The sequence below is a fragment of the Stomoxys calcitrans genome, chromosome 5 (assembly GCF_963082655.1).
Source record: "Stomoxys calcitrans chromosome 5, idStoCalc2.1, whole genome shotgun sequence".
Classification (NCBI taxonomy): Eukaryota; Metazoa; Arthropoda; class Insecta; order Diptera; family Muscidae; genus Stomoxys; species Stomoxys calcitrans.
The window spans coordinates 141,474,341-141,493,356 of record NC_081556.1 but is presented as its reverse complement, the minus strand read 5'-3'; the positions used below and the strand labels follow the sequence as shown (position 1 = coordinate 141,493,356).

Sequence of the window (19,016 nt, the reverse complement as noted above, 5' to 3'; positions counted from 1 at the left end):
TAGAGCTTCCTGAAGTATATCTCTTAGAGTGCTGGGAAACTTTCCCCTAACCGCAATTGCCACGTCATCGGCATACGTGACCACTTTTAAACCTTTTTCTTCCAGAGACAATAATACAATATATTGTTAATGGCTATATTCCAAAGTAGAGGAGACAGTACACCTCCTTGAAGTGTTCCTCGGCTGACTCATCTTTTTAGATACACAGATCCCAAACCTGCCGTAAAGCATCTTTTAGTAAGTAAGACGTTAATAAACTTTCTTAGGGTAGAGTTGATGCCTAGAAACTCCAACTCCTTCATGATTGACGTCGGTTTTTCATTATTGAAAGCACCTTTAATGTCAAGAAATGCTACCATTGTATTGGTTGCCCAAAAAGTAATTGCGGATTTTTCATATAGTCGGCGTTGACAAATTTTTTCACAGCTTGTGGCTCTGTAATTGCATTCTTTCTTCTGTCAGTTATTAGCTGTTACTTTTAGCTTGCTTTAGAAAAAAGTGTAAAAAAAGTATATTTGATTAAAGTTCATTCTAATTTTTATTAAAAATGCATTTACTTTCTTTTAAAAAATCCGCAATTACTTTTTGGGCAACCCAATATATTCCTTGACAGCGACAGAACCCTCTATGTAGCCGACTAGGTCGTGAAGGGCTGTTTCAGTGGATTTGCCTTTACTAAATATATGCATGCTGTTATCGTGACATATGATCTTCAGGAATCTTTGCCCTAAGATATGTTTCCATCAACCTCTGAAGAGTCTTCAGCATAAAAAATGACAGACTAATAGAACGAAAATCTTTCGCCTGCGTGGGGTGGGGTTTCCTGCTTTCGGAATGAAAATGACCTTCGTGTCCCTCCATCCCACAAGTATATATGACATTCTGATACAAGCAGAGTATATCTCCCTAAGCCAGGGAACCAGTCCATCAGACACAGCTTGTAATTCAACCGGTGATACATCATCAGGGCCTGGCGACTTAAAGGAGTCGAAACTTCTTATCGCCTAAAGGATTTTCGGCTCAGACACAATTTCCCTAATGGCCTCCGACGTTTTGCAAAACGTGTTTCGTTATGTCTTTCGACAACTGTGCCAAGTATGGTTCAAATCGGTCCATAACCTGATATAGCCGGGATCTTGACTTCTTGAGCCTCTTTAGGATACAATTATTATCTGATTTGGGTGAAATTTTGTACAACGGCTTCTCTCATGACCTTCAACATACGTGCCAAATATGGTTTCAATCGGTCTATAGCCTAATATAGCTACCCTATAAAACAATCTCCCTATTTTACTTTATGAGCCCCCTCGCAATTCTCTTTGGCTGAAATTTTACACAATGACTTCTACTATGGTCTCCAACATTCAGTCCATTATGGTCCGAATTGGACCATAACTTGATATAGCTCCAATAGCATAGCAATTCTTTTCTTTTATCCGTTCCTTTGTTTGCCTAAAAAGGGACACCGGGAAAAGGACTCCACAAATGCGATCCATGGTGGAGGGTATATAAGAATCGGCCCGGCCGAACTTAGCTCGCTTTTACTTGCTATAATTAGCTAAAATGTATTTGGTTATATCATATCCCCATTACGTGACTGTCAGTTTAGGAATCAGACATTTGCGAAAAGGTATGTAAACTTATATGTGCCACTGTGCATATACTCCATATGGTCCTCTTCAAATATTTCAAGGTATTACAAACGGAATGATGAAATCATTGAAATTTGTTTTTAAAACAAATTTCATTGAAATTTTGTCTGCATCAAAAAAATGCAATGAAATTTGTCTAAAAAAAAATCATTCACAGCAATTCCTGTGAATTTTGTCTTAAGACTTTCATGAGAAAGTTCTAAAATTTCCTCAGTTTACTCACTTAAACAGAGATCAATTTCTTTTTTCTATGAATTTACCTTCTTTCTATGGTGAAACTTTTGCAAACATTTATAACTGACCACTCAACCATATACTCGTTCAATGGTCAAAAGTTTTTTTTATTATTTTTTTCTCATTTCTTTTGACCAAACACAAAGAAACATTTTTAGTTATTTCATTGTCTTGATGAAAAACTGTTTTTTTAATTTTTGTATAACAACTTTTTTATAATATTGAGAAGAAAGAAATTTTCTTCATACATAATATGTAACAATGTTATTGGAAAGGATTGTTCATTAGGGTGGGTCAATTTGTTAGTGGACAAAATATTGGGTTGCCCAAAAAGTAATTGCGGATTTTTCATATAGTCGGCGTTGACAAATTTTTTCACAGCTTGTGACTCTGTAATTGCATTCTTTCTTCTGTCAGTTATCAGCTGTTACTTTTAGCTTGCTTTAGAAAAAAAGTGTAAAAAAAGTATATTTGATTAAAGTTCATTCTAATTTTTATTAAAAATGCATTTACTTTCTTTTAAAAAATCCGCAATTACTTTTTGGGCAACCCAATAGTTATAAACAAGTAAAAGCATGCTAAGTTCGGCCGGACCTAATCTTGGGAACCCTCCACCATGGATTCTGCTAAAAATTTATACAAAATAAATTTTGTTGTAAACCATAATGTTTTTCTGCATACCAAACTTCCGTCTAACCAGCAAAAATGAAAGCTTCTAGGAACCGAACAAGGATAATCGAGAGACCGGTTTATATGAAAGCTATAGAGGTTATAGATTTTCGTAACAGACTACATGCAAAATTTCAGCCAATTCGGACACAAATTGCCTCCGAAGGCTGAAAAAGTCAAATCAGGCAATCGGTTTATATGGGAGCTATATCCGGTTATAGACTTATGTGTTAAAAGTTAAAGTAGACCTCCCGTTGTTCGAACTGAATATAGCCCAGTGCGGATAATTTTTTAATATAGCTGTCATTGAGCTTAAACTTGAATCGGACATCACCCATTTATATGTGAGAACTTTGCTGCTGTTCCTTAGTGAAATTTTCATGGGCAAATTTGTATAGACCGATCCACCTATTTTGAGTCTTAAGCCCCAAAAAGGCGCAACTAAAAGGTTTATAAGGGTACCAGAACTCGCTGTGCCAAATTTCATCAAAATCGGATGAAAAATGCTCATTTTATGAGCTCAATACTCCATATCGGGAGGTCGGTCTATATGGCAGCTATATCCAAATATGGTCCGATCTGGACGATATTCAACAAACAGATTTAGAGGGGTACCAGAACTCGCTGTGCCAAATTTCATTGAAATCGGATGAAAAATGCTCCTTTTATGAGCTCAATACTCCATATCGGGAGGTCGGTCTATATGGCAGCTATATCCAAATATGGTCCGAACTGGACTACATTTGACAGGAATATCATCGAATTCGGGTAATAAATTGGTCTTTTATGGCCTCAATACCATATTTCGGGAGATCGGGAGAAAAAGGCATAAAAGTGGTAGCGTATACTCATGACATGGCAATTGCTGTTAAGGGAAAGTTTCCCAACATTCTAAGAGATATACTTTAGGAAGCTCTACGTGCAACAGAAAAGTGGGCTACCGAAAGTGCTCTAGGTATAAATCCGTGCAATACAGAAGTTTTTTTTTCAGCAGGAGTTACGAGTTGAATACAGTGGAACCCGTCTCCTTGCGGGGTGGAGAGAATGTTCCATTTACAGAAAGCGCAAATTACCTGGTTGTTTTGCTGTACAGGAAATTGAACTTCAAATCCAACAAATTTGGAAAGAACAAGAAAGGCCACTCTTGGCCTAAACACCTGCAAGAGAGCAATTGGCAAAAGTTGGGGGGTTTAGACCGCGTGTCATGCATTGGGTATATACTGCAGTTGTCAAGCCTATAATGCTATATGTTGTTATAGTCTGCTGGACGGCGCTTCAAAAGTCCACCTACTGTTCAATACTTAACCGGATCCAAAGGATGGCTTGTTTGTGTATCACAGCCACACTGAGGACGACACCATCTGATGCACTGAATTTAATGCTGCCTCTGGACATTGTGGCTACCCAAATTGCAGCGACCACTGCCGTGAGGTTAAGGGAGCTTTCTCATTGATCATGTGGCGGCTACGAACACTGTGTTATCCTTGATACAATATCCGATGTTCCAGGCGGTGTGGATTACACCCTACCTGAGCCGCTTTTTGATAAAAATTACTGTACCACCACCATTCCTGATAGAACCGATTGGAACTACGATGTCCCTGGTAACATAAGTTACATAGACTTCTATAAGGATGGTTCCATGTGGGCTTTAGGGTGTACTCTAAAGATCTGGAACTGGTCATATCGAAAAGGTTACCCGACCACTGCATTGTGTATCAAGCGAAGATCCTTGCAATTAAGGAAGTGGTGGAATGGCTAAGATATAATGTCATTACGACGATCTTCTCATTAAATTCCTAGAGAACGTATTTCTGAACACAAAAACCGCCCCCGACTGTCGCAGATCTCTCAACGAGATGGCTGAACAGTTCAAAATTCACCTGCACTGGGTGCCGGGCCACAGAGATCTCCCAGGGAATTATAAAGCGGATGAGCTTGACTAGGAACTACCCTACACATTCCAGGGATACTGGAATCTGTGGGCATGCCTCTAGCGACATGTAAGCTAAGTTTTCATAACCAGGCCCGAAGGGCAACAAATGATAGATGGTCACAAAGAGGGGGCTGTTAGCATTCCAAAACTATGTGGCCCCATCTAGACTTGAAGAGGTCTACTGCTTTGCTGTCATTGGCTAGAACAGATGTATCAATCATTGTGTCCATCATGACAGGTCACTGTCTAATCGGAAAACATGCTGACAGACTGAAGGTTGCCAGCAACGACTTCTGCAGAAGCTGTAGAGACATCTACGAAGAAGAGACTATAGAACACCTTCGGTGTGTGTGCAATAAAATGGTCATTTGTTAACCTATTCTTTCGAAATTTGGCAGAGCCACTGCAAGCGCATTTATTGACCAATCATCCCAAAAATTCGTAGAACGCTTTCCTCGACAACTGTCACAGAATCTAAGAAGTTTGCTAGAAATCGGTTCAGATTAAGATATAGCTCCCATATATATGTTCGTCCGATTTGCAGTGATATTGCAATAAAATAGTCATTTGTTATCCGATTCTCTCGAGATATGGCTAGAAGGATTTTTTTATGACTCTCAACATTACTAGTGAATTTCTGAGAAGTTTGCTCGAAATCGGTTCAGAATTAGATATAGATCCCATATAAATGTATTCGTTTGAACATATTTGCTTGCCGAGGTCCATCAAAGATGGTTCAGAAATGGATATAGCTCCCACAGTGTACTTATAGGGTAGGTGTAGGGTATTGTACAGTCGGCACAGCTCGACTTTCGCCCTTCCTTACTGATTTTCAACGTTGGCATGACAATTCGCTTGTTCTCATGCTTATATCGATTAACCAACAACTAATTGCACTTATCCGAATTACGCTAATCTTAAAATTACGGATAAGGGAAACCAAATTGATGCATTTTTTAGCGTTTCATTTATCTGCTTTCGACTTTACATAGCCAATTTTTAGGGCCTTTGTCCAATATTTTCATACAGTCGGCACCGCTCGACTTTTGCCCTTCCTTACTGGTTTTCAACTCAATACAGGATTAGTACATTGACATGACAATTCGCTTGTTCTCATGCCTATACCGCTTAACCGACAACTAATTGCACTCATCCGAATTACGTTAATCTTAAAATTACGGATAAGTGAAACAAAATTGAAGCATTTTTAGCGTTTCACTTATCTGGTTTCGACTGTACATAGCCAATTTTTAGGGCCTTTGTCCAATGTTCTCATACATAATGACTATGGTGTAGAGTTTTAAAATACATAATACAATTATATTTCATGCACATGATACTGAAGCGCGTTTTTCAAACGGTTTAGCAATTACAAAAACTTTTGTTACAAATTTTGGCCAAGCTTATGAATTTATTCAGTAACATACGATCTAAGCTTAATCCTTGTTTCGGCATTATACGCATTATTTTCATATTGTAAAACATGATTCTTGGAATTCCTGGCACTCATTCATTCATTCTCATGGGGGGATTTGTGGTTGGTTTATACGGCCAGTGAGTTGAGGATAAGTATGCTAGCATAACAATATTTGCATTTTGTATTCGCCACAAACAACTCATTACCTTGGAATTTAATATGTGTGCGGGTTTTAAATCAAACAATTGATTTGAGGGGCAATTGCTCTAAGGGCAAACATGATATTTCTTTTCAATTTACACAGATTTTAATTAACAAATTTTCATAATTTTTTTTATTGATTTTTCGTTGCATAAACTTAAAAAAAAATCAAAAATTTTTTAATATATTTTTCAACCATTTTTCATATATTTTTTAATCATTTTTCAATAATTTCTTATATATTTTTCCATAATTTTTCAAATATTTTTCAATAAATTTTCAGTAATTTTCAATAATTTTTCCAATATTTTTCAATAATTTTTCAATAATTTTTCCAATATTTTTCTATAATTTTTCATATATTTTTCAATAATTTTTTGAATATTTTTCAATAATTTTTGTTAATATTTCACTATACCATTTTATGTGACTTTCATGTGTCTAATCCTTTTGTTTGGTTTTGTTTATATTGTTATTGGCAAAGAACTGCTCTTAGCCGCCACGAGTTAATGCATTGGTTTCCGCTTAACGACCATTACACTTCCGCATCCGGTCACGTTATGTATACCTCGAAGTACGATATGTCAATGCCACCATTGAGTTGTGCTACGATTCATTCATGCGGGTTTACTTTGTTTATCAATCAATCTAGCATAGAGTTGCCATCAACGAATGAAAAATACCAACAAGTATAGAGTTGCCATCAACGAATGAAAACTAGCAACAAGTGCTTAGTTCGGTCGGGCCGAATCTTACATACCCTCCATCATGGATCGCATTTGTCGAGTTTTTATACCCTACACCATTACTGTGGTACAGGGTATAATAACTAAGTGAATTTGTTTGTAACACCTAGAAGGAAGAGAGATAGACCCATTGATATGCATACCGATCGACTTAGAATCACTTTCAGATTCGATTTAGCTATATCCGTCCGTCCATGTTAATTTGTGTACAAAGTACTGATCGCAGTTTTCATCCGATCGTCTTCAAATTTGGTACAATGATGTTTTTCGGCCTAGATACGAAGCCTATTGAAATTGGAAAAAATCGGTTCAGATCTGGATATATATAGAGATATAGCTCCCATATATATGTTCGTCCGAATTGCAGTAATAATACAATAAAATGGTCATTTGTTAATCGATTTTCTCAAAACTTGGAAGGAAAGATTTTTTTTAAGACTCCCAACCTAACAGGTGAATTTCATAGACATCGGTTCAGATTTAGATATAGCTATCATATATGTATTGGGTTGCCCAAAAATAATTGCGGATTTTTTTAAAGAAAGTAATTGCATTTTTAATAAAACTTAGAATGAACTTTAATCAAATATACTTTTTTTACACTTTTTTCTAAAGCAAGCTAAAAGTAACAGCTGATAACTGACAGAAGAAAGAATGCAATTACAGAGTCACAAGCTGTGAAAAAATTTATCAACGCCGACTATATGAAAAATACGCAATTACTTTTTGGGCAACCCATATATCGCCCGATTTTCACTCCTAGAACCACTGCAAGCGCATTTATTGACCAAAACTTGGTACAACACTTTCTTTGACGACTTCTACAATGTCTATACAGTTTGCTCGAAATCGGTTCAGATTTAGATATAGCTCCCATATATATGTTCGTCCGATTTGCAGTAATATTACAATAAAATGATCTTTTGTTAACCAATTCTCTCGAAATTTGACAGGAAGGATTTTCTCTTGACTCTCGACATTGCTGGTGAATTTCATGGCAATCGGTTAAGATTAAGATATAGCTCTCATATATACATATCGCCCGATATTAACTTCTAGAGTCACATCAAGCGCATTTATTGACCCATTTTGCCGCAATTTTGCAAAACGCTTACCTTGACGACTGCCACACTATCTAAGAAGTTTGCTCTAAATCAGTTCAGATTTAGGTATAGCTCCCATATATATGTTCGTCCGATTTTGAGAAATATTGCAATAAAGTGCTCATTTTTTTAGCCGATTCTCTCGAAATTTGGCAGGAAGGATTTTCTTATGACTCTCGATATTAATGGTGAATTTCATAGAAATCGGCCTATATTTAGATATAGCTGTCACATATGTATATCGACAGATTTTCACTCCAAGAGCCACTGCAAGTGCATTGTTTGACCGATCTTGCCAAAATTTTGCACAACGTTTTCCTAGACGACTACCACATTATCTGAGAAGTTTGCTCGAAATCGTTTCAGAATTAGATGTAGCTCCCATATATATGTTCGTCAGATTTTGGAAAATTTGCAATAATGTTTATCGTTTGTCAACAGTAGTTATTATAGTTTGAACATATTAGCTCGAAATTTGATACGGATTGTTTAATAACCCATCTGAAAACATCCGCCGTGGTCCATCAAAATTGGTTTAGAATTGGATATAGCTCCCACATTGTACGTACGTAGAGTAGGGTATTATACAGTCGGCACCGCCCGACTTTTGCCCTTCCTTACTGTTTTTTATCTCCTTTTAGGCAAACAAATAATTGCTATGCTATTCGAGCATAGCCAAATTATGGTCCGATTCGGACCATAATTGAAATGAATGTTAGATGCATAGTAGATGTCATTGTGTAAAATGTTAGCCAATTCGAATAAGAATTGCGAGCTTTAGGCGCTCAAGAAGTGAAATAGGTCGATCGGTTTATATGGGAGCTGTATCAGGCTACAGGCAAATTCAGACTATATTTGACACGTATATTGAAGATCATGGGGATAGCCGTTGTACAAAATTTCAACCAAATCGGATATTAATTTCGCCCCCTAGAGGCTCAAGAGGTCAAGACATCAGATCGGTTTAAATGTCAGCTATATCAGGTTATGGATCGATTTGAACCATATTTAATACAGTTGTTAGAAGTCATAACAAAACACCTTATGAAAAATTTCAGCCAAATCGGATAAGAATTGCGCCCTCTAGACGCTCAAGAAGTCAAGATCCAAGATCGGTTTATATGGCAGCTATATCAGGTTATGGACCGATTGAAAGCATACCTAGTATAGTTGTTGGAAGCCATAACTTAACTCGTCGTGCAAAACTTCAGCCAAATGGGATAGGAATTGTGCCCCCTGGAGGCTCAAGAAGTCAAGACCCCAGATAGGTCTATATGGTAGCTAATCAGGTTATGGATCGATTTGAACCATATTTAATACAGTTGTTAGAAGTCATAACAAAACACCTCATGCAAAATTTCAGCCAAATCGGATAGGAATTGCGCCCTCTAGAGGCTCAAGAAGTCAAGACCCCAGATAAGTTTATATCGCAGCTAATCAGGTTAAAGGCCGATTTAAACCATACTTAGCAGAGTTGTAGGAAGTCATAACAAAACACGTCATGCCAAATCGGATAAGAATTGCGCCCTATAGAGACTCAAGAAGTCAAGACCCCAGATCGGTTTATATACTATATATCAGGCTATGAACCGATTTAGACCATACTTATCACAGTTGTTGGAAGTCTTAACGAATCAAGCCATGCAAAATGTTAAGCCAAATCGGATAAGTATTGCTCAAAAAGTCAATATCCCATATCGGACATAGACCGATATGGCCCACTTACAGTCCCAACCGACCTACAGTAACAGCAAGTATTTGTGCAAAATTTCATGCGCCTAGCTTTATTCCTTCAAAAGTTAAAGTGCTTTCGACAAACGGACGGGCATGGGTAAATCGACTTAGAAAATACTTTGTTGGGTCTCAGATCAATATTTCGATGTCTTACTAACGGTGGAGGATATAACAAAAAAAAATTTGCTTAAATTTAGAAAACGTCCATCGAGCTTAACAAGTGCCAACCATTGTGAAAGGCATATAAGATGCGACCTAGCCGAGCATAAGAATTTGGAACTTGTTGCTCAAAAACTTTGCCGGAGACACATTGCTTTGGCAACCCTTATATTTAGTGATTCTGCGCTTTAACCCGTATAATTATGCTGTTCATATTCGGCGACACCATTGTGTAGGATGTACCACCGAACATTCTCAAACATAACATATATCTATTTTAAAAATAATTGTTTCAAAGGACATTGGGCCACACTGTGCCAACAATTTGACTAATAATCCAAGAGGGAACCCGGTTAGGTGGCAAAAAGTGTTACCGGTATCTGTTGACATATAAAAAGCTCCAACGTCTCATGATCTTCCTCGCATGCCATACACATGCCATCACTTGCAGCACCGATTTTACACAAAGTGAGCCGGTAGTCGTATGTGTCCCGTTATGATACCGAGAGTTTTACTGACCTCATTCTTACTTCCTTTCTTTGCCCATTGCACCGCCTATGCCAAGACATCATGTTCTCTGAACCTGTTGTATTATCCTTACGTTTTACTTTTTCTCCATCGCAGTCCACCAAACTACTAAGGCTTAAGTAAGTATTGGTCGAATTACTCTCCTGTAGAGCCTTGAATTCAGGCCCCATTTGGAGCCTACGGCCCGTCTACATGTTGCCAAACGTTAGATATCGAAATCGCCTTTTTGAGGAAACGTGGTGCGTTAAATTGGCCCACCTTAGTTTTCCTCGTGAACAGACATATTTCCGTCTTCTCTGGCTTAACATTGAGACCTCTGGGTCTAGCCCAGTCATATGCCATATGCAAGACCCTTTCGGCCCTTCTGCATAGCTGGTTCGGATCCTTACTTAGTATTCTAACTTCGTCTGCGTAGCAGACGGGTTCGAATCGCTCCTCAATTAGCATCCGTAATAGGTCATTCACGATTTTCACCCATAGGAGTGGCGATTAAATGTCCCCCTGTGGCGTGCCTTGTGCCACTTTCTGCCATATATTTATGTCATGGGACACACAATTTATCCAATTGATCCTTACCATATAAGGACCAGGTCCACCCGGTACGGGTCTAGGGATTGGATCAGTGTGTCGATCTGCATGTTTTTAAAAGCCCCCTCGATGTTAATGCATACCGCTAGTGTGTACGTTTTGGCATCGAAGGATTTATGTGCACAACCTCGTGCAGGGTAGTCTCCACCGACTTTCCCTTGACATAGGCATGCTGTTTGTATTTGAGCAGTCCTACTCTTTAACATGGTGTCCACAATACATTTCATGGTTTTGAGTAGAAAGGACCTAAGGGTTATAGGTCTTAGGCCTATGGTGTCGCATAACTTGCCTTGCCGGGCTTAGGTATAAATACCACCCTTGCCTCCTACCAGTCTTTCGGAGTATATGCAAGTCCTAGGCACGCTGTGAAAATATTGGCCAAATGAGGTGAAAGATGGTCTGCCTCTTTCTGTAGTAACGCCGGAAATATTCCATCAGGACCGGGTGACTTAAATGATTTGAAGCTCCTCAAGGATTCCTTCATCATAAGTTTCGTAATCATAAACCTTCTATCAACGCCATTATTCCAAGATTTCGGTGCCTCCGTGAGTCCCGTCGTATCCCTGTGGAAAATGGGTTTTCATCAAAAGCCTCAACATGTCCTCCGTTGTCTCTACTCTTACTCCCATGTCGTCTACTAAAGCTTTAGTTTCGACATGGGTTTTTGAGAGAAACTTTTTTATCTTGGCGGCGTCATTAACGCTTTCAACTTGTTCGCAGAAAAGCTTCCAGAAGGCACGTCTTGCCGCTCTGGTAATCTTATTGTATTCCTTGAGTCGCTGTGTAATACACATCCCAATAAACTTCCGCTTTTTTACGACGTGCTGTATTAAAAAGTCTGTGGACCTCTTTCCCAATATTGCGAATCTCCCCGGTCATCCAGGGTTTTTCTTGGGCTGATTTTCTTTTCCGATGAAGACAACTATCTTCGAAGGACCCCACCAGTGCAGTCGTAATCCTGTTGACTTTTTCGTCAATGTCTTCTATGCTTAGACAATCTAAATTATCTTGCCCAAGTCCTCTTCTGAGTAGTCTTCCGAATTTTGTCCAGTTGTTTTCAACTTATTGCGGATGCTTATCGGATTCGGCGCTGATGTAGCGATGGTCAGAGATAGATTGTTCCATGGAGACCGTCTAATTCTGAACCTAATCGATTGATTTTCCGAACATATCGTCACATGTAATACCTCCTCCCTAATCCTATTAACAAAGTTAAGCGGTTTTACCAATATTAAGTGTTATAAGGTCGTAGTATTCAAGTACTCTGCCAGGGCTTGGCCCCGCTTATTAGTGTTGATACTACCCCACGAAATGTGGTGAGAGTTTGCATCGCACCCTTTTGGTACCTCGTTTCCAGTCTGTTTTGCTTTCCTCATCAGCCGTTGGAGCTCCGACGTGGGTGGCAGTATCGGAGACGAACAAAGTGATGTCGAAAAATTTTTACCCTTTGGGGGATGTTTTGGAGAAGACTTACATTTGGATATCAAACTCGTATTCTATTCCCAAAAACCTTTATTTGAGCCCCATATTGCGATGGCCAGTAAAAAATTGCTGTTTGTGGGGTATTTTGGGAAAGGGGTAGACCCCCGGAAAGTGGGTATCAATTCTTGCACTGCCCCCCAATACATTTCATTTACAATGACAGGGTTGGTAAATATGCCCGATTTAGGGTTGTTTAGGGGAGTGGGATGGTCCCCCAAACACTAAGCCCTGAAAATTGTTCAGCAACGTGCTCTATTCTCATATATCTATATATCATTTATTTGAACCCTAATGGTCCCTGGGTCCCACATCTGGATATCAAATTCTTATTCTACACTCAAAAACCTTTTATTTAAGCCCCAAATAGCCATGGTCAGTAAATAAGTTCTGTTTTGGTGGATGTTTTGGGGAAGGGTTGAACCCCCAGAAACTTGGTCCCGCATTGGATATCAGATTCGTATTTTACTGGCAAATACCTTTCATTTGAGTCCCATATTGCCATGATGGGTAAATATGTCCGATTTAGGGGTGTTTTGAGGCTTGAGGTGCTCCCTCAAACACTTGGTCCCACATTTGGATATCAGATACGTTTTCTAATCTTTAATACCTTTCATTTGAATCACGTATTGTTGTGATTAGTTTATATATATATTTGGAAATTTTTGGGGGTGGGACGGCCCCCCTAGGTACCCCATCGGAACTTTGGATAACAAATTTTTGTTTTTAGGTTACTATAAGAGAGCACACAAAATTTGGCTTAAATCGCACCACCCATTTCCGAGGATTTGGTGTTTCTGAAAATTAGGGTAAGGGGGAGGGTCCGTTCCCCCTTCAGATATCAAAAACTGTAGTACCCTATTTTCACCACCGGATTATTGTGCACCATCTGTGAAAATTTCTGTTCAACCGTTTCAGAGTCTATGAGGAACACACAAACAAACACAAATTGATTTTTATACCCACCACCGAAGGATGGGGGTACATTCATACCGTTTGCAACATTTCGATGTGTTGCATTTCCGACCCTATAAAGTATATATATTCTTGATCAGCGTAAAAATCTAAGACGATCTAGCCTTGTCCGTCCGTCTGTCCGTCTGCCTGTTGAAATTATGCTACAGTCTTTAAAAATAGAAATATTGAGCTGAAACTTTGCACAGATTCTCTTTTTGTCCATTAGGAGGTTAAGTTCGAAGATGGGCTATATCGGACTATATCTTGATTTAGGCCCCATATAGACCGATCCGCCGATTTACGGTCTTAGGCCCATTTATTTTACGATTTTGATAAAATTCGGGACAGTGAGTTGTATTAGGCCCTTTGACATCCTTCTTCAATTTGGCCCAGATCGGTCCAGATTTGGATATAGCTGCCATATAGACCGACCCTCCTTATATAGACTTTAGGGTCTTAGGCCCATAAAAGCCACATTTATTATCCGATTTTGCTGAAATTCGGAACAGTGAGTTGTGTTAAGCCCTTCGACATCCTTCTTTGATTTGGCCCAGATCGGTCTAGGATTTGGATATAGCTGTCATATAGACCGCTCCTCCGATTTAGGGTCTTAGGCTCACAAAAGCCATATTTATTATTCGATTTTGCAGAAATTCGGGACAGTGAGTTGTCTTAGGCCCTTCGACATCCTTCTTTGATTTGGCCCAGATCGGTCCAGATTTGGATATAGCTGCCACATAGACCGATTGCTCGGTTTTAGGTTTTGGGGCCATAAGAGGCGCCTTTATGGTCCAATGTCGCTGAAATTTGAGACAGTGAGTTAAGTTAGGCCACTCGACATCTTTCTTCAATTTGGCCCAGATCGGTCCAGATTTGGATATAGCTGTCATATAGACCGATCCTCCGATTTAGACTCTTGGGCTCACAAAAGCCACATTTATTATCCGATTTTGCTGAAATTCGGGACAGTGAGTTGTCTTAGGCCCTTCGAAATCTTTCTTCAATTTGGCACAGATCGGTCCAGATTTGGATATAGCTGCCATATAGACCGATCGCTCGGTTTTAGGTTTTGGGGCCATAAGAGGCGCCTTTATTGTCCGATGTCGCTGAAATTTGGGACAGTGAGTTTAGTTAGGCCACTGGAAAATTTCAAGCGGATATCTTTATTTGTTCGACCGCTATCGTGATATCGACCGACTGACCGACTTAAAATCTCAAGACGATCAAGAATATATGGGGTTGCCCAAAAAGTAATTGCGGATTTTTCATATAGTCGGCGTTGACAAATTTTTTCACAGCTTGTGACTCTGTAATTGCATTCTTTCTTCTGTCAGTTATCAGCTGTTACTTTTAACTTGCTTTAGAAAAAAAAGTATATTTGATTAAAGTTCATTCAAAGTTTTATTAAAAATGCATTTACTTTCTTTTAAAAAATCCGCAATTACTTTTTGGGCAACCCAATATATAGGCTGTATGAGGTCGCAAATCAATAATTCGAGGTGTTACAAATGGAAGGAATAGATTAGTATACCCTCTATACTAATAGCCCCCATACTATACAAAAAGAAACTCACATTCGCATTTATTATTTTACTATTATTAATAATAATAATTAATAATAATAATGTCTCATATTTATTTAATTAATTTTCTTTATACTTTTTGCAATGTTGTTGTTGTTGTGAGTATAAATAATTTCATCATCCATTCAATCGCTTTACACTGGGAATTATTTCATAATGCATACATATGGGTAGATAAATGTAAAATAATGAACTTAAAGCTCAAACTTAAACTAAACGATTGAATGCTTCATAAAATATATATAGACATACGATGTTATTCTAATGATTTTCTTTTCTTTCTTTCTTACTTTTTGTTTAATACTACGATGCTTTATTTCCATAACATCATTTTTAATTATTTTTTAATACTGCTGAAAGTTTTTTTTTTTGAAATAAATCAAGTGTCAATCGAAAATATACATATGCAGATGTATGTATTAAAAAACTCGTATAAAATATAAATTCATAGAATTGGTGTACGCACGAGTATATGTAAATATTTGTTAAATTAAGAAATACAAATCTTATATAATTGTTTTTTTTTTATGATATTTAGTTAACAGTTGACAAAATCAAGGTATTTGCTTAAAAATATTGTAGTAAAAAAAAACTATTGCTATTACAATTACACACGGGTAGGGAGGGGGGTTGTAGTGAGAACTTAAATATAAGTTTATAATAACAAAAATAATACAACCACACTTTCATTGAAATGAGTATTACATATTTGCCTTACCTTCGTTAAAAGTAAATATATTTGAAAAAGAAAATAAATGCAACTTAATCTTATGTCTATAATACATAACTATTGGCTTATAAGTATCCTGGAAGACTCTTAAACACACACAAAAAGGGCTAAAAGACAAGATTGTCTTGAGAAAATTTAGTAATGGATAATAGAGAGCACAAGGGTCCTTGAGCAATCAAGACCATTTATTGTAAGAAAGTTGCGAAAGCAATCAACCACTCCCCGTTATTGAAGACGTATCTAGTTCCATGTCTGAGATATAATTTCGAACACGTGGAGTCAAAAGTGTTTTTTGTATAAATCCCCGGGCTCGGATGGCATATCGTCACCTGTTTTATGCAAGTGTTCTTCAACGCTCGCTCATACTCTACGCAATCTTTTCAACCTTGCTTACCGTGCGTGTGATTTCCCGGCGCGTTGCGAAGATTGCGAACATGCAGCCTATCCCCAAGAAGGATGAGGCAACCGACCCTGCGAATTACCGACCAATAACGCTATACTCTGCGCTTTTCAAAGTTATGGAGAACATGATCAATTACCATCTTTTGAGATACTTAGAGTCCAATGGTCTTCTGAGCGACCTACAATATAGGTTCCGCAGAAATGGCTCCACGGGTGACCTGATGGCATTCCTTTCTGAACGTTGGAGTCGCTCTATTCACCAGTTCGGTGAGAGTAAGGTCTTGGCTCTGGATATCTCCAAGCCATTTGATAGGGTCTGGCACGATGCACTCCTTTCAAAGCTTGTCGCTTTTGGTGTCGGTAATAACTTCGCTCGATTTATATCGAGTTTTCCCAGAGATCGTTCTCATCTGACGAATATAAATTGACCGCAAACACGTGGAGTTTCGAGAGGAGAGTCTCAGTGAGGAGTCAGGTGGCACTGGCTCTTCATTAATTACAGAGTGCGATGAACTGGGCATGACGTCACTACAACACCAAACGGTGATGAACTTTACTATAGCTGCCATAACACGAGGCATGAATTTGGCTGTGGATTTGTGGTTAGTCGGAGACTGAAACACCTTGTCTCCCACTTAACTTCGGTGGATGAGAGGCTAGCCACAATCCGCATAAATACCAATTTCTTCAACATCAGCCTTATTTGTACCCATATCCCGGTGGAAGGCAAGACGAGCAGACCAAGGATATTTTTACGAGCGCCTAGAGAGAGAGAGAATATGACCGCTGCCCCGCCCATGATATTAAAATCGTTGTGAGAGATTTTAATGCGAAGGGGAGGGAAGAAAGACATTTTTGGTGCAACAGTCGGAAAGTTTAGCCTCCACGATATAACGTCTAGTAATGGTTTGAGGCTGATTTATTTCGCCGCGGCAAAAAACATGGTAGTTAGTAGCACCAGATTTCAACATAAAAATACGCACAAAGCCACATGGCTGTCACCCGATCAAAACACGAGGAACCAAATTGATCACGTTGTGATAGATGGAAGGCATTCATCCAGCGTGTTAGATGTACGATCGATCCGTGGAGCGAGACAAAGAAGGAAATCTGGTAACTGACACAGATAACATGCTGAGGATATGGAAAGAACATTTTACCCAACTGCTAGTGTCCGACATTTCTCGGCGCATTGGAAGATTGCGAACGTGTAGCCTATTCCCAAGAAGGGTGAGGCAACCGATCCTGTGAATTACCGACCAATAACATTATACTCTGCGCTTTTCAAAGTTATGGAGAACATGATCAATTACCATCTTGTGAGATACTAAGAGTCCAATAGTCTTCTTAGCGACCGATAATATGGGTTCCGCAGAAATTGCTCTACGGGTGACCTGATGGCATTCCTTTCTGAACGTTGGTCGCTCTATTCACAAGTAACCAGATGGCATTCCACAGTGACCTGATGGCATTCCTTTCTGAACCAGTAAGGTGAGATTAAGGTCGTAGCTCTGGATATCTCCAAGGCATTTGATAGGGTCTGGCACGGTGCACTCCTTTCAAAGCTTGTCGCTTAAGGTGTCGGTAATAGCTTCGCTCGATTTACATCGAGTTTTCTCAGAGATCGCACTATATGAGTTGTTGTAGATGGGTTCTTATCTGACGAATATAAATTGACCGCAGGGTTACCCCAGGGCTCTGTCATTTCTCCTTCTCTTTTTTTTTATTTTCATTGACGATCTACTGGGTCTGACCTCGAATTCGATCTACTCGTTCGCAGATGACAGTAACCTCTGTCATTCATTTTCATTCGACCATAGGCCGAGTCTTCGAGAGATTGAAGAGAGGAGGCGGATTATGGACGTAACACTCTGCCATGATTTGCTGGCCATTTCTGAGAGGGGTCGAATGAACAGAGTAGATTTTAATGCTGTTTGTTGTCCCTCAAACGATTCTCTCACACTTTAAAATCGTCAATATCTATGGACGGTGTAGATATCAGGCAGTCAGAGGCTCTTGATGTTCTGGGCATGAAGATTCAATGTGATGTCCGTTGGTCGAAAAACATGTATTCGAAGTGTCAAAAGAAGTATTCAAGTGCTTGGGCTTTCTTAAGCGGTTTAAGAAATATTTTACTCTTCTTAATATCTACACTACGCACATCAGGCCGAAGATGGAATATAACTCGCATATATGGGCCGGAGTTCCAAAATCATCCTTGGGGCTGTTTTACCGTGTCCAAAGGCGGGCGTTGGTGTTGATTGGAGATGGTAGGGTATGTATCCAACTCTATTGTTTCCCTTGAACATCGTCGAAAAGTGGATTGTTTGGCGCTGTTCTATCGATTATTTCACGGTGTGTGTTCTTCGGAAATCAGTCTTCTGATTCCTGACTTGAGGTTGTTTGTAAGAAATACAAGATTTTTTAGAAGTGCGCACCGATTTGTAATCGATTGGACAGCTGATCGAACCATGCACTGCAGAGAGAATTTTTTTTCGCAAGGATGGTTCGAATGTTGAATCGACTTCCGGCGAATGTTTTTTTCTCGACACTTACGACATCCAGAAATTCAAAGCAAGTGTGAATAGACACTACTCCCTCTTTCCCCCCTCCTATCCTTAACTATCCTCTGCAACGCATTGCACTGCATATATAGGGAACATCCCCGGCGTGTTGGTTCATTGAGAAAAAAAAAATAACAAAATGGAATAAAAAGTCCCAACTGACCTATCGTATTGGGGCTTTGCGATTATAACAGCTCCGAATTTTGGGCTTATGCCCCATAAAGAACATTTCCATTCTTAATTGTCATGACATTGTTAGTCGGCCTTGACCTGGGGCCGAATTGTCGCATACGTTGTTGTTGCTGTTGTAGCAATGTGTTGTACGTTGAGGCGG

The 19,016-nt window shown here is 39.0% G+C and overlaps 1 protein-coding gene across 1 annotated transcript in view; it reads right to left on the bottom strand.

Annotated features, from left to right (window-relative positions):
• Positions 1-6,888: 6,888 nt before the first annotated feature.
• The window catches only part of LOC106087964 (uncharacterized), a 38,023-nt gene continuing 25,895 nt past the window's right edge, over positions 6,889-19,016 (bottom strand). Inside the window, exon 4 of the mRNA XM_059368464.1 lies at positions 6,889-6,961. The gene's annotated coding sequence lies outside the window, so the exon portion shown is untranslated. The remainder of the gene's footprint in view (positions 6,962-19,016) is intronic.